Source organism: Ambystoma mexicanum, chromosome 2q, assembly GCF_040938575.1.
Source record: "Ambystoma mexicanum isolate Mex_15411 chromosome 2q, UKY_AmexF1_1, whole genome shotgun sequence".
Taxonomy (NCBI): Eukaryota; Metazoa; Chordata; class Amphibia; order Caudata; family Ambystomatidae; genus Ambystoma; species Ambystoma mexicanum.
Window position 1 is genome coordinate 508,125,587 of NC_090924.1, and position 15,522 is coordinate 508,141,108.

At 45.5% G+C, this 15,522-nt stretch overlaps 1 pseudogene; it reads left to right on the forward strand.

The window, feature by feature from the left end:
* The first annotated feature begins 5,115 nt into the window (after positions 1-5,115).
* Positions 5,116-5,545, forward strand: LOC138568983 (RIIa domain-containing protein 1-like; annotated as a pseudogene).
* Positions 5,546-15,522: the final 9,977 nt, after the last annotated feature.

The window sequence follows — 15,522 nt, forward strand, 5'->3', positions numbered from 1 at the left end:
TAATTGTGAAGTTCATTAATGTAGAATTAACGAAAGGGGGGAATGTTGGGAAGGGGACACACTATTCCTGCACAACAACTGCTGTAGGATAAGGCTAAGGCCACCACAGATACTGCAGGAGACCAGTGGGGAGGGGGTGCCCTTAGGGCTCCTGCATGATTATATTATTGCATGTTTCTTAGGTGTAGTGCGCCTATGGGTATAGCAGCCATTTTATATATAAGCAGCCATATTGTGGCAGGAAGCTTAAACATAGTGCGACAGTCAGTACTCGAGGCCTAGTCCACGAAGATGAGCAAGGGAATAGGTTGTATCTCACACACACTGATGAGAAAGGCCAGAGTTGCACAGCCACATACAACCATTCATTGTCCTAAAATGTTGCCAATGTTGCTGAGAAGAATGTGGCCCGAAAGGCCACGGTATGAGGACTGAGTGTCTGTGAAGGGTGTGGTCCCACGAGAAGGGGGGAACAGGCCTCCAACCACCACCAGTCACAATCCTAAGTTATGGAACCCCAATGCCCTGGTTTAAAGACTCTGAAATCCAATGTACCAGATAACCTCAGACCACTGATCATGAACTGTTTGACTGTGATGAGTCAACTTCCGGGCACCAGTGGTCCAGTGATGAACATCGGTTTCTAAACCATCAATCAGCTCTACACCTCTAGTACACCAGAAGCGATCTGAACAGATTGGAAATGCAACTACATTATAAACGTCCTTGTCCAATTTTGGTAATGTGGACTGAACGGCTGGCTTATCTCTGCAAGGTTGTGGATCATTGGTTAGTTACAACACAGCGAAAATACAATTCTTATCCAATGATAAAAGGGACTGTCCAGTCAAGGTTGTATATACATATCTACTTTATTATTATTACAACATACAGTTCTAGCAGACTACAAAATACAGCTCATCCTGTATAGGAACACAGAGGACAGACAGTTTCACAAAGGAAAGGGATGCACTCTGGATACTGACAGGAGGGTAGTCGGTAAAGCAATCAGCCTTAACTGAGACTCTCTAGCACTTCCCACCTAGGAAGCTTGCTGGCAGAACCTAGCAGAGCACATTGTGTGCTGGCTTGATACCGGTTCTGGAGCGCTGGGTGGGTCCTCCGAGTTTGGTATCTCCCTCTGTTCCCTGGGATATTTTTAGGGGAGGGATATTTCTTCCCTCTTGGAAATCCTGGCCTTCCTTCACTGGTGGATGCTGTAAGGCAGACTGTACCTTCAGCCAGGGTACAAATTAGTTATTCTTCTTACTCCTTTCAAAGTCATTGTTTGATCTGCTAAGTGAGGGGCTCAACCCTTTTGTAAAGCCAAATGGGCCCCAGTGATTGGTGCAGACTAAGCCTACCTTAATGAACCAATCCTGGGTCTCTATCAACAATCTTCTGGTATGCATGAGGTCATAACCAGAGTACTTTGCAACAGGAATGGTAAGGGGCGACAACATCTACTACTAAGGTCCACCCATCTTCCTGTCTGTTATGGGTCAAAGTGTCTCTCTGGTTAATTGAGCTCCCTGTTACTCCTGATCAAATCACAGGTCTCCATTGAAGTTTGTGGTGAGAACAGAATTTCTGTCTACCTCAAATCACATACATCTTCCCTCTGAAAGGGGGTCGCCCTGCAGGGGTTGCCTACTCTAAAGAGTTGTCCCAGAAATGACATTCACTGACCTTCATACAGAGGGGTGGGAGGTAGCTTCAAGTATACACATTGCACATCAAAAAGGTGTTGGGGTTTCCTTGCCTATGTTAGTTCCTTGAACAGGCCTCTTCACAAGCCTGCTTCCATTAACTTTCATCAGTATGCACCACCACCACACAGAACTTAACAATAGCCAGGGTGGATCATGGAGCCGTTGATATTTTTATTAGGCTTGCCATGGCAGGAGGAGGGTGTTGCCTTCCCTTTTCTTGAGATGTGTTGATGTACCCGTGGCTGTCACATTCCAGCTGAACATGACAGGTGGACTGTTACAGTAGGGTGTGTCCCCCACAGTACACTTGACCATGTGTGTGTTGTGCGGTGAACATTGGGAAATGTGTGCGGATTAGCCCCACACATTTTCCAGAGGTTTATCTACCAACATTTAATTTCTTTAAAAAAGATATCAAAACAGCCCAGGCAAGTGCACACTCCTTGTGCTGATGGTCGAATTCCTAACATGCCCCCCAGCCTCAACATGTGAACCACCACCCTACTGAGGGTCTGGTTCATCATCAAGGCAAAAGAACCGGCTGAGGCCATCTGCATTTCAAGGCTGGGAGCCTGGCGTGTGCTGGATGTCCATATCTAATCCCTGTAGGGATATGGACCGACACAAAAGCTTAGGGTTCTCCCCTTGCATGGCCATTAACCATTGCAGAGGCTAGTCGTCTGTCTGCATCATAAAGTGAGACCCAAAGATGTAGGGTTTCAGGTTCTTTACAGACCACACGACCACGTCCACCTCTTTTTCTACAGCAGCACAGTTCCTTTTCATTTTTGTCAAATGCCTGCTAATGTAGGCAACAGGTTGCTCTACCACTTCAGAGTTCAGCTGCATTAACACGGCTCCAATCCCGAAATCACAGGCGTCTGTCTGGATAATGAACTCTTGATCATAGCCTGGCACTTTCAGAACTGGGGCCCTGCACAATCCTTTAAATCCTGAAAGGATGTTTGAGAGGCGGGGGTCCAAGTTACCTTCTTTGGCATTTTCTTGGAGGTTACATCATTCAGGGGCCTGGCAAGGGACCCATAACCTCTGATGAATGACTGGTAGAACCCAGTGAGACCTAAAAAGGCACTCACCTGTATCTGTGTGGTGGGGAGGTCCCAATCCTTCACAGTCTGACCCTTTGCTTCGAGAGGTTGTTTCTTACCTCCATTGAGCAGTTGGCCTAGGTAAGTCACTGTTCCCAGCGGTATCTGGCACTTTGTGGCCTTAATAGCCAGACCTGCATTCTGCGGCACATGAAGCACTTGTTTAAGGTGAGATAAGTGACTGTCCAAGGTGTGGCTGAGGACAGCAATGTCGTCTAAATAGGCGACACTGAAGTTTTACAGACACCCTAAAACCTGGTTAACCATCTGCTGAAAAGTGGCAGAGTCATTCCTCAATCTGAAGGGAATCACAGTGAACTGTTAATGTTCTTCGAGGGCTGAGAATGGTAACCTCTCTGTCGCTCCATCTGTGAAGCCGATTTGCCAATAACCTGCCGTGAGGTTAAAGGTATTCATGTACTTGGCTGCACCGAGCTTGTCAATGAGCTCATCTGCCCGAGGAATGGGGTGAGCATCCATTTTAGTGGCAGAATTGAGCCTCCTGTAGTCCACACAAAAGTGAATGCCAGTCTTCCCACCACTGGTCTTTTTAAGACTAGTACCACTGGGATAGCACAGGGGCTGTGGTTTAGCTCTATCACTCCAATGGACAGCATCTTGGAAACTTCATCCTTGATGGTATCCCTGACCGTATCAGACATCCGGTGAATCCTACTCTTCACCGGCTTACTGTCTCCAGTGCATGGGTGCACCAATCTGCGCGACCGGGAGTCAGCGAAAACAGACCGGCAAACTTTCCCAGTAATGGCAACAGTCTGTCAGTTTCTGTTCTGACAACACCTTCAAATAACCCATCAGTTGCTTCAGTGTGCAAGAGGTCTGGGAGGGGATCGTCCTCCTGCTCAATCTCTCCATCAGTCAAAAATACCATGACCAAGTCATTCCGGCTATAATGGGGTTTTAACTGATTGATGTGAAAGACCCTACACATCTGTTTAGGTCCTTTCACGTCAATGATATAATTCACCTCACTGACCTTTTCCAGTACATAGTAAGGCCCAGTCCACATGTCATGAAGGGCAATGGGATTGACAGGCTCCATAATTCACACCCATTGGCCTGTAGAATAGACTGTCACTGTGGCTTTCTGGTCATGCTAGTGCTTCAGTAGCTCCTGACTGGCCTTTAGGTTCTTTGTCGACTGTTCCATGTACTTTGCCATTCTAGACCGAAGGCGGAGAACATACCACATCTTGTGTACGGAATGAGGGTTTGCTTTCCCATCCCTCTTTCACTAGACTGAGGGGACCTCATACATGGTGTCCAAACAGAAGCTCAAAGGGGCTAAACCCGACTCTGTTCTGTGGCACCACCCTGTGTGCGAACAGAAGGCATAGCAGGAGACTATCCCGTTTTCTCATCAGGTGCTCTTCCAAGCCACCTGTCATGCCTTTCAGGGTCTTGTTCAACCACTCAACACACCTATTAGTTTGTGGATGGAAGGATGTAGAGAAAATGTAGATGACGCCACACTCTTCCCACATAGCTTTCATATACGCTAATATGAAGTTTGATTACCTATCAGAAACGACTTCCTTGGGGAATCCAACACAGGAGAATATCCCAATCACAGCCTTTGCATTCACGGGGGCTTTGATGCTCCACAGAGGGACAGCCTCAGGGTATCTTGTGGCGTGGTCTACCACCACCAATATATATCTGTTCCCTGAGCTGGTTTGAGGATTCAAAGGACCCACAATATCGATGCCTATTCTCTATCTCCAAAGGCCACCCAACCATGGGTAGTGGAATTAAGGGTTTTTCTGTGGCAACACCTGACTTGCCAGTAGCTTGACAAGTAATTGTCAACTTGTCTAGTGACCACAATGTTGTGGTCTTAAACCCCAATTTGGAGATACGTTTACTGGAAGGGACAGTCTGTACAAACATTGCTCCTAATCATCATAAGAACAGAATTAGTTGGTGCTTGAAAAGCCTTGAGAATATTAATAGGTTCATTTTTTTTTTGGCAAACTACCACTTTACCAATTAAGATCAGGGATCTGGGAGTAGAGAGTTTCCCCATGTTTATAATGAACAACGTCTCTAAATATACTATTAATTGTGGATCTTGCCTTCGCTCAAATCGCCCTCATTCTTATGTAACGGAGGTACAGTTAAGGAAAAAGGAAATGCATAAAAGCATTAGAGAAATACACTTTGATAAGGAAACAAATGTCCTAATTAAAAAACAGAAGCAATCGTACAGAAATTGGATGAAATGTCATAGGCAACTTTTACTGCAAAGAGACAGTGAAATTATGTTAGATGACTGAATCCGCTGTGGCCAACATGGAGTCTGCTCTGGAGGCCAGCGACCACAGGGCCCTGGACTCGGAGCAGCTGGAGAGGCTTCTACTCTTCAATATCAGGACACGCATCGCCAATGAGACCTACCTGCGGTCGCACCAGGAGCTGCCACTGCTGTTGGCAGGGTTCCTCAGAGAAGTGATGCTGAAGAGACTAGAGAACATCAGAGAATTTGCTGCATAGCATTTTACAGATCCGGAGCTGCCATCGAAAATTCAATCAAAACTAGCCGAAAAAGAAGGACGGCCGTGCTCTCCGTGAAGGCCCATGCGCTCTTTGCAAAAGATCCAGTGTCAGCCGACGCAGGCTGGGTGCTGCGAAGGACGTTGATTGCTATAGGCTTTCAAACGCGTGTATTTAGAGTGTTTTACATGAGAGAATAATAGCAACTTGTCTTGCAAAAAAAAAAAAAAAAAAACAGAAAAAAGTTTTGGAACATCTTTAACAAAAGAAATGGGAAGGCGGACACGGAATTGATCAGTCCTATCCCTGAAGAGGGGTACATTCATGAACTATTTGAAACAAAGTCCGGATCAACGTTTTAGAGAAACTTTTATGAGAATTCGGTTTCATTTGATATTAACTGGGGAAATTCTATTCATTATAGGGCAAACGGAAAGTGCAATATGTCACTTCTGCGGAAACCCAGTTGAAACGTTAAAACACGGGGGCCAGATTACAGAAATTTTGCACTGGTGCAAGAGCAGAAATTGCACGGTATTAGCACTAGGGCAAAGTTTGCCCTGTTTTTGAAAACTCTGCGACAGATTAGAAAACTATTATAGCAGGACAAGTGCAGCTTGGCATAGTATAAGCACCAGGGCAAAAATTACCATAGTGCAATAAAGATACATTGTCTATGCGTTTTTTCACCAGGGCAAGGTTTGCCTTAGTGTTAATACCATTTGGTATTAGCACTAGGGCAAACTTTGGCCTGTTGCAGTAATACAGTTAACATGTATCTTTCTTGCCCAATGGAAATGTTGGCCCTGGTGCTTATACCATGCCAAACTGCACTTGTCATGGTCCAATAGTTTTCAAATATGTCCCATTGTTTTTAAAAATAGGGCAAACTTTGTCCTAGTGCTAATACCGTGCAACTTTACACTTGCACTGGTGCAACGTTTTGGTGTTATTCGTGTTGCAGGAAATAAGAGAGGATTTTTTTTGCAGATTTGTTTATGAAATCAACTCTCAAAATGGTGAAAATTTTTGGTGATGCATTTTGAAAGGCAGTCCTACACCTTTTTTTAATTAAAATTGTGAAATTTTTAATGAAAGTGAAGATTATTGGATAAATGTTATTGTTTATCTGGGGTTTTACATGAAATTTGTTGTGCTAAAGGGGAGGAATTTGTGATTTGTTTAATTGGACTTTGTATTGTCTTTTTTTTCTTTTAAATAGTATAAGGTTTGTAATAAACTATGTACAATACAAAAATTAAAAAAAAAATATTTATTGCAAAAAGTAGAGCCTTGCAGCCCTGTAAAGCACAAAAAAATCTTTTAAAAATCTTTTTTTTAAATGTATATATTTGTTTTACAAATCGAAGCTCCTGGGCTGTGGCAATGATCATGTGGCTCTTTGTTTCTATAGTGGCTGGCTTTTTTGTTCAGGCTTCTTAAAGAAAACAGGGGGTTCCACAAATGTAACACTCTGAGAAGTAACCATACATAAGAAAGAATAGGAATAACAAATAATGTGTCTTTCTGGAATTCTATACAATAATTGCAAGCCTCATTAAACCTGTGAGTCACTGATTTAGGGCCTCATCACGAGTTGGGTGGTAGCCCTTAAATCCGGCGGTAACGGTATTAGCGCTGCCAATACTGCTCTGCTGGATCATGACTGCAATCCAGCCGGTGCTATTTTAACCGGGTGCTATTCCAGCCGGTTGGAATAGCGCGTGCTGTAATAGCGCCGACAGCACAACACGCTATCACAGACCTATCACAAGTACAGTATCGGTGCTAATAGCGCTGAAAATACCCACAGCCGCCTTCTGCAGGTAAAAGAACACAGGTGAGAGTCACAAATACACAGGTGCAAACAATGCACACACGAGGCCTACAAAAGACCCACCCAGGCCCAAAACACACTTCCCAACACCATGTTGCCATTAGGAGCAGGGAGGTGAGAACAATAAAGCCACAGGTGCAAACAATGCAGACAGGAGGCCTACAAAATACTCACCCAGGCCCCAAACACACTTCCCAACACCATGTTGCCATTTGGAGCACGGAGCCTTGACATGGACCTTTACATGCTGCACCTGGAGCTACATAGGTCTGACAACCGGCCCAGGGCACAGGGCGCACGGGGGGGAGGAAGAGGAGGAGGAGAGCAGCCCCGGCAAGGCGTGCAGCCTTCCACAGGGTCAGGCCATGACCATGAGCCCTAACTGATGTCCAGTTGGAAGCAGGGTACAGGCTGGACAGGGCTACCATCACACCATTGCTGGACACAATTCAAGGGGACATTGGTAGCAGGATTGCTATCAGCACTGCTGTGCCCCCACTTGTGAAGCTGGTGCCAGACCTGCAATGCCTTGGGATGGGCAGCTTCCAGAGCACAGTTGCAATGATGCATGGCATGGCCCAGTCCACATTTAGTGTAGTCCTGGGCCATGTGCACCAACATAATGCATTGCCCACCACCCAGGCACAGGTGAATGAACTTAAGGCACTGTTCTATGCGATTGCACTAGTGACCAACATGATCGCAGCCCAAGATTGCACACATATTGCACCGGTTGCACCCCGGGACCATGAGGCAGCGTACCGGAATAGGAAACATTTTATTCATTGAGCATGCAGAGGACCTGTAGCCCAAACCTCACCTGGATTCACCCACAACTTGATGGTGCTGTGCAACAACACACTGCCAGCCTACATGGAGAAGCACAGAGGACAACACACATCGATAGTGGGTGAGCACAAACCCTGCTTGAAATGCATGTCAAAGTACAATAAATGAAGGAGGGCAGAGCCACAGGAAGGCTTACATGCCACCAGGAGCCACAACCAGCACCATCAGAGCACCAGTAACATATTGTGTGGCACACAAATTCACCTGCACACGCCCACCACACCTGGACCCACACATGGTAATGGCCACACACTTCTCAAAACACCCTAACACAAGGGACCACAAACACCAGAATGCACCTTGTCTGTGTTTCTGTGCTGCTTTAAACCCTGACACCCAAAAGTAACCTCACCCAGGGCACCACACGGGAATGCAAAGTGAGAGGAATGCAATACCCATCCTCTAAACCACTGTAGATGATCAGGATCAAACCCGAACATCCCTGAGAGAGTGACCCATGACTAAACATTTGCATGCATGAGAAACCAAACAAAAACTAGTGACATGTAGCTAAATCTCCACCATCCACTGAGACAGCCACATCCAAATACAAATCACCACTGGCCCCGAACAGCCAGTCATGACGGGAGCCTCATCCTGAGGGTATGGATGCACCACTGTGCCAATCACACCCAGGGAGTGGTGCAGGTAGTAAGTGGGCTACAAGGGATATGGTGCACATTGCAGAGCAAACCCATGGAACGTGAATACACCATATTCCAAGCACAAGTTGTTACATGACGGTACTTGATGAGCAGGAATGTCACACACAATCCCATTCACATAGGGCATCATTCACCGGTGCAACCTCAGTCATCCCATGTGCAGCCAAATGTAATCCGCCACAGGACAGCCCACTCAATCACAAAGGGTGCATGTAGGGGTCATATGAGGCATGGCCTGAAAGATGATGGATGTATACCAATCAGCGAATCACATTGCATGTCACTGTTGAACACAGAGGACCACAGTGCATATTGTATTGATGCTTAGTCCATGCATACCCATTGAAGTGACCTAGGCCTCATGTACTCATTACATCCCGTGCAGGTGATTCAGGATACCCACATCTCACATGGCTGATGAGCCCTGTGCAGAATCCACAAACTCTGGCAAGGCAAGCATACAACAATGCCCCCAGTAGGACACGCATATGTGTATAAAGGACATTTGAATTGTTGAAGGTACAATTCAGGTGCCTGGATGGTACTGGAAGGGCACATATGTATGCTCCAGAAAAAGTTGGCAAGATTTTCCTCACTTGTGCTATGCTGCACAACATCCGCTGCCATAGGAATGTGCCACTACCCCCTGATGCAGATGGGTAACCCCCAGGGGGTGGGAGTGACGATGACCATGTGCCTGGTATGGGGGCTATTGCACACAGGGATGAGGTGAGGGAGGGGAGGTTGGCCAGACATTCATTGATGGACAATTTCTTTTAACATGGTGAATGGGCTCATACCACGAACACCACTTGTAAAATAAGGAACACTTGTACACAATCAGGAATGTCCTTGCTTTATGTCATGTTTGAACAGGCTTTAATGAAAGTGAAACTAACCCCCTCCCCACACCAACTCCCCAGCATACATACCCCTTACCCCAACCAACTCCCCAGCACACAAACCCTCCCCCCTCACCAACTGCCCAGCACACATACCCCCCTCACCCACCAACTCCCCAGCACACATACCCCCCACTCCCACAGAGTGCAAATGTGTCCATGTGCCCAGCCCTCAGGTCAACAGTGCATTGGTCATATAACATGGACATTGACACTTCACACGTACACCGCCTTTAGGTGAGCGGAGTTGCAAATGATGCAGTGACCTACGCCGGGTGACCCCTGAAGGGAACCCTCTGTGGGGGTGGTTGAGGTGGATGGCACCGATGCAGCCAACTGCAGCTGCTAGTGGAGAAGATTGTTTGCCTCATGCATCTGTTCTGCATGTGCAGATTGCCCATTGCACAATTCATGGATTCGCTAGCCAAACCCTGTAAGGGCCACAGTGCATGCCTCCACGACCTTACATGTGCGTGAAGTGTCACGCGCCATGGTCTAGCTACCCCCCTAATTGCACTGCTGATGGCCTTGATGTGGCGGTTGTGGTCGCTGCCCATGCCCTTGATCCTCTTCTGACATGCCTCCATCACATCCAGGCATGCCATGGCAGCATTGGCGGGTCCTGTTCCTGTGTCCCATATGGGGCTACTGCGCCAGACAGGTCTGTACAGTGTTGCAGGGCTGCTGTGCCAGGAAGGTTTGTGCGGTGTTGCAGGGCTGCTGTGCTGGGCAGGTTGTGCAGTGTTGAAGGGCTGCTGTGCTGGGCAGGGCTGCGCAGTTTTGTGGGGCTGATGTTCCGGACAAGGCTGTGCAGTGTTATGGAGCTGCTGCTGCTGGAGGTGCTGGGCTGTCTGGTGGGGCTGCCGTGTATGGAGGGGCTGCCAGCAGATGACCCATATGAGGGTGTGTCCTCATCTGCCACTGGTGAGTGTGTGCATGGCGGCGGCATGCCTAGACATGTGGACTGTGGCTGTGAGTCTCCACATGCTCAGGGGTCCCTTCAGGTGCAACCATTTGCTGCATTGGACTGTGCATCGGTGTCAAGACAGATACAGCATAATGCTCTTCACCAGATGACGCACCCTCCTCTGGCGTGGTTGCACTTGTGGCAACTTCCACATCCTGTGAGCTCCTGGTGGCTTGGGACGGGGTGGTGAGGTGACCCAGGTGGCTTGTTTGCACAGAGGTGGTGAGCCCCTGGTGGCTTGTGTGCAACGAGGTGGTGAGCCCCTCGTGGCTTGTGTGCGCTGAGGTGATGAGCCCCTGGTGCCTTGTGTGTGCTAAGGTGGTGTGACACTGCTGTGGTGTGACACTGCTGTGGTGTGGTGGATCCTCCTTCTTGGCGTGTCCTTATGGGCCCTTCACTGGGTGGTGGTGCTGGTAGAGGCGGGTCGGGCACACATTTGAATGGGCCTGCCTCCTCGTCATCCATGTTGCCCTCGGATGATGTCTGCGTGCATGTAGGGAACATAGGGTGTGGCATGAGGACAGAGAGCCTAAAATTATTCTCACACATTGCAGTGCTTACAGCTGGTCAGGGGGCTTTACAGGACAGTTTCACTCCTGCTTGAACCTGACCTGTTTTGTTTTTACGCTGTTGGTATTACTGGGGCATACTACGTGAGGGGGGACACAGGTAGGAATTGTTGGTCTAGCCATTTCATGCATATGATGAACATGCATAGCTGGCATGCCGCAGTCAGTAAGGAGGGCTTGGTACTGCACACACCCACTTGACAATGCTGTGCCCCCGCCATGGATGTGTGCAGCACGGTGCTTGCATGTGTCACTTGACTGCCCTACTCACGAATCTGGATCACAGGGGTAGCCTAGGAGGACTGGTACAAGGATGCTGTCGTGGGTGGCTGTGTTCACTTCCACGCACTGCACCCACCAACAGTGCCCGACTGGCAGGCATTCACACTCGGGATGAAGTGGTGGCCTATTCACAATGCAATTTGCAAGGGGGTGGGGGTGACTCACCTACAGCCTCCTGGGTGCCAGTGCCTGTATCCGCTCCTCCCACTCCCTCAATGGATGCCATGTCGATGAGGGTGGTCCACTGCTCCTCCAATCATAATGCCAGCTCCAGTGGTGGTGGTGGTGGCCCTCCCCTGGTCGCCATGCTCTAACTCCTGTCCTGTGCCAGGAGGCCCCAGACACATACCTCTAGGTCGTTACATCGCTTGCAGCAGTCCTCACCATCCCTGGGGACACGTCCCGCTGCAGTGCCCTTCTTGCTGATATCTGCCCAGATGCAGTTACGCTGCTGTGACCCGTCTTTTTCTGTTGCTGTCCATCGAGTTAATCCTGGTAGGAAATCACCTCCTCCACCAGTATTGTGAGTACAGAGTCCGAGAACTTGGGCTTGCGCAGACTATCCAGGGCAGACTTGCCACTCAAACGCTCCTGAGACATTTTCTGCAATTTGTTTTAGTTGATGACTTCCAGGGGCTCGGATTTTAGGTGGATTGTGATTTCCAAAATGGCCACCGTTTTGTTTCCCATTCCGATGGTGACGCATTTCCCACGGCGCTATTAGCATTAGCCACCGGCACTAATGTAATGTTCGCTGAGTTTTGGGGTTTTCAGCCACTATTAGCACCAAATGGTATTTGCATTAATGCCCAGGCCTTGTGCGCGTGCCCGCCAACTCGTGATGGGGCATTGTTCGTGCCACTACTCACGGCATTAATGCAATTAACGTTCGGCGGTGTATGTTTCCAGATACTGCCCAACTCATGATGAGGCCCTTAGTCTGTTCCTAAACACGTAAAATTCACAATGCAGACAAAAACCTCCAAAAAGCATTTAGAGTAGAATAAGCATCCATTTTGGACTATGGACCTGATTCACAGAGCGTTTTCCTAAGGGATTGCGCCATTATAAAACGCTTCTTGGAATCAGGTCCTATGTATTTTGCTTTTCACAAGTTGCAGTTATGGCATGTTTATTTTCTGCCGGTGTCTCTCTTACGATCATCACAAGACATTCCATCTCGGTGTCCTCTGTCACTTGACAAAATCCTTGTGCCTAAAAGCTTGTGTACAGTGTAGAAATGTTTGACCATAGCACATAAAGTGGCCCTTGATTTCATTGTGCCACAGTTAATTCTTTGTTGTAATGTTTCTATCTTTCCAATCTCCATGGCATGCTGTTCAGGATGTTAGTTTGCATGTACGAGGTAACGAGTGCCCACGGTATGGGATGCCGTGTGTGTGTGCTGCTTTCCCTGCGCTACTCTAAATTCTTTAATGCACAGTTATGAAGCCACCCAATGGTATGTATTTTGCCTTCCTCTGAAGCCTGAAAAGTAGATCCATGTAGGCTTGACCTATAGCCAACTTTGCACTAGACCCGCAGATGAACTGCAAATGAACAGGCTTGCTGTTAAATCTCAGTTACCAGTTTAATGATATCCACTAGAGAGTGTAATTTGCTTTATCTGTTTAAATATTTTTTTTAATGTTGAGTGAAGGCAAACATTACAAAGTTAGTTCATTTTTAGGCAATTACATAACTTAGTATAGTCAAAACTTGTACAATTGAAATGAACATATTTGGTATTGTAGTTTCATTTAACTTATTAGGGTACAATAAATAAGACAAAATAAAACAAGGGGGAACTTAAACACTGAGACAGTACATAAACCATAGGGAAAGAGTAGGGAAGGGGAGGAGATTACTTAAAGAGTTGATAACGATTATTCATGAATGTTCAAGTATTGTATAAATCTATTCCATTTTCTGTTAAATGTATGCATATACTCAAATAATGAAGCATGACATTGTTCTATTCGATGGATGGAGCAGATAGAGTTCCACCAAAGATTGCATAAAAGATTGGTAGCATTTTTCCAATTGCATGTAATATTATGAAAAGCAATGTTTATAAACAAGTTAAACAGAGAAGGAGAGTCAATTTGATTCATAGCAGCATTGACTATAGGACTAACCATAAGATTAGCAAGTGTTAAAAGGCTCTGTTAAAAGAAAAAATGATTGCATTTGTACACAAACCTTAGACCAAAAAGCATGAACATATTTACATTTGAAGATTAAATGAGTGAAATCAGCATTTGGATCATGACATGACCACATTTACTAAATACGCCAACAATACATTTGGCAATTTGAGAAGGAGTGAGAAAAGCATGGTGTAAAATAAAAAAAAAATAGGTTTAGGTGAGATTGGCAGCAGGAGATGTGGACTGACATACTTTCCAAATTTTGGTCCAATTATCTAGGGACGGCTGAAGGTTCCAATCTTCTTCCCAATGTCTAATATTACTAAGATTAAGTGAATTAGAGGAGGAAGGGTCATTTAGAAACATATAAATCTTGACAGCATTAATAGAGGCATTATTAATTAGAAGATATAAAAAGGAGAAGGGGATTTCTGATTAAAGGTAGAAAGGAATTTAGTGATTGATTTGTTTAAAGAAGTGTGAAAGGGTAGATTAGAAGTAGGAATATTGTATGTGTACACATCATTGGAAAAGGAATTGAATCTGAATACAAAATTATTTGTTTGATGAATTTAATATCTGAAGTGTACCATTTGTATATAGTCGAAGGGTTAGAGTTTGTAGAATGTTGTTTGCTAAACCATAGAAAAAAGTCTTCAGGATTTACTTTATTGAAAGAATTACCAGGACGTTTATTCCAAATGATCTTGAAAAATTGAAGTGATGGATAAGAAGTAATGTTGGGCCCGGAAGAAGTAATTAGAAAATGAGAAAGGGAAAGTTGAGAAATGAGGCTAGCATCAATATTGATCCAAAGAGGGGCCTTATCAAGGCAGGACTCAAAATGTTTAAAGATAGCTAGTTGTTTTAACACAAAAGCTTCATGATAAAGTTGGAAATAAGGGAATTTTACTCCACCTGAGGATTTAGTAAAGCTTCAACTTGTAGTTGCGATGCGAGGTGTTTTATGATTCCAAATAAATTTAAAAAGTAAGGAGTCACGTTTTTTGTAGAAGGAGGAATGAATTACAGTGGGGATCATGGAAAGCAAATAGAGGATGGTGGGACTAATCATCATTTTGATAGTGTCTGGATGTCACCACCATGAGAGAAAAAGAGGTGACCATCTTTCATTCATTTCAATGCCTTTTTCAATTAGGTAGTTAGTGTTAAGATTGATAGTAGTATAAATGTCTTTAGCAATTAAAAGTCCTAAGTATTTAATATGAGATGATTGCCATGATAGACCAGTTAGGGGGTATTGACAATATTGCAAGCATAAGTGAGGGGCATAACCTCTGATGTATCAAAATTTAATTTGTAGCCAGAGACAGTGGAATAATCACTGTCGCGCCTTGAAACACTGTATAGGCGCGTTACAAATGCCATATCATATCATATCATATCATTAATAGTAGAAATGAAATGCTGAATAGAGGAAGCAGAATCAGAAAGGTAGATTAGAATATCATCAGCATAAGCAGAAGGTTTGGTTTCTATATTTTTTATAGAAATTCCTTTGATGCATGAGTTTAATATGATGTTTTTGAAGAAGGGGTTTCAAAGCAAGGTTGAATAATAAGGGAGAAAGGGGGCATCCGTGATAAGTTCCTCTTTCAATTCTGAATGAGGAGGAAAGAGAATTATTAATGAGGATATGGGTGGTAGGTGAGGAGTATAGAATTTTAATCAAATTGATGAAGTAAGAAGGGGAGCCATCCCAGGATAGAGAATGGAACATGAACGCCCAGGATATACGGTCAAATGCTTTTTCAGCATTGAGGGAGATAAGGGCAGAAGGTTCATTTGAGTTTTGGGAGTGTGCCAGAATGTTGAATAATAGTCTCGATTTAGAGGAGGTAAGACGACCTTTAATAAATTGAGACTGATAAGGATGTATGAGTTTAGAGAGTAAGGATTCTAAGCGTTTAGCAAGAATTTTTGCATACATTTTTTAGTCCAAATT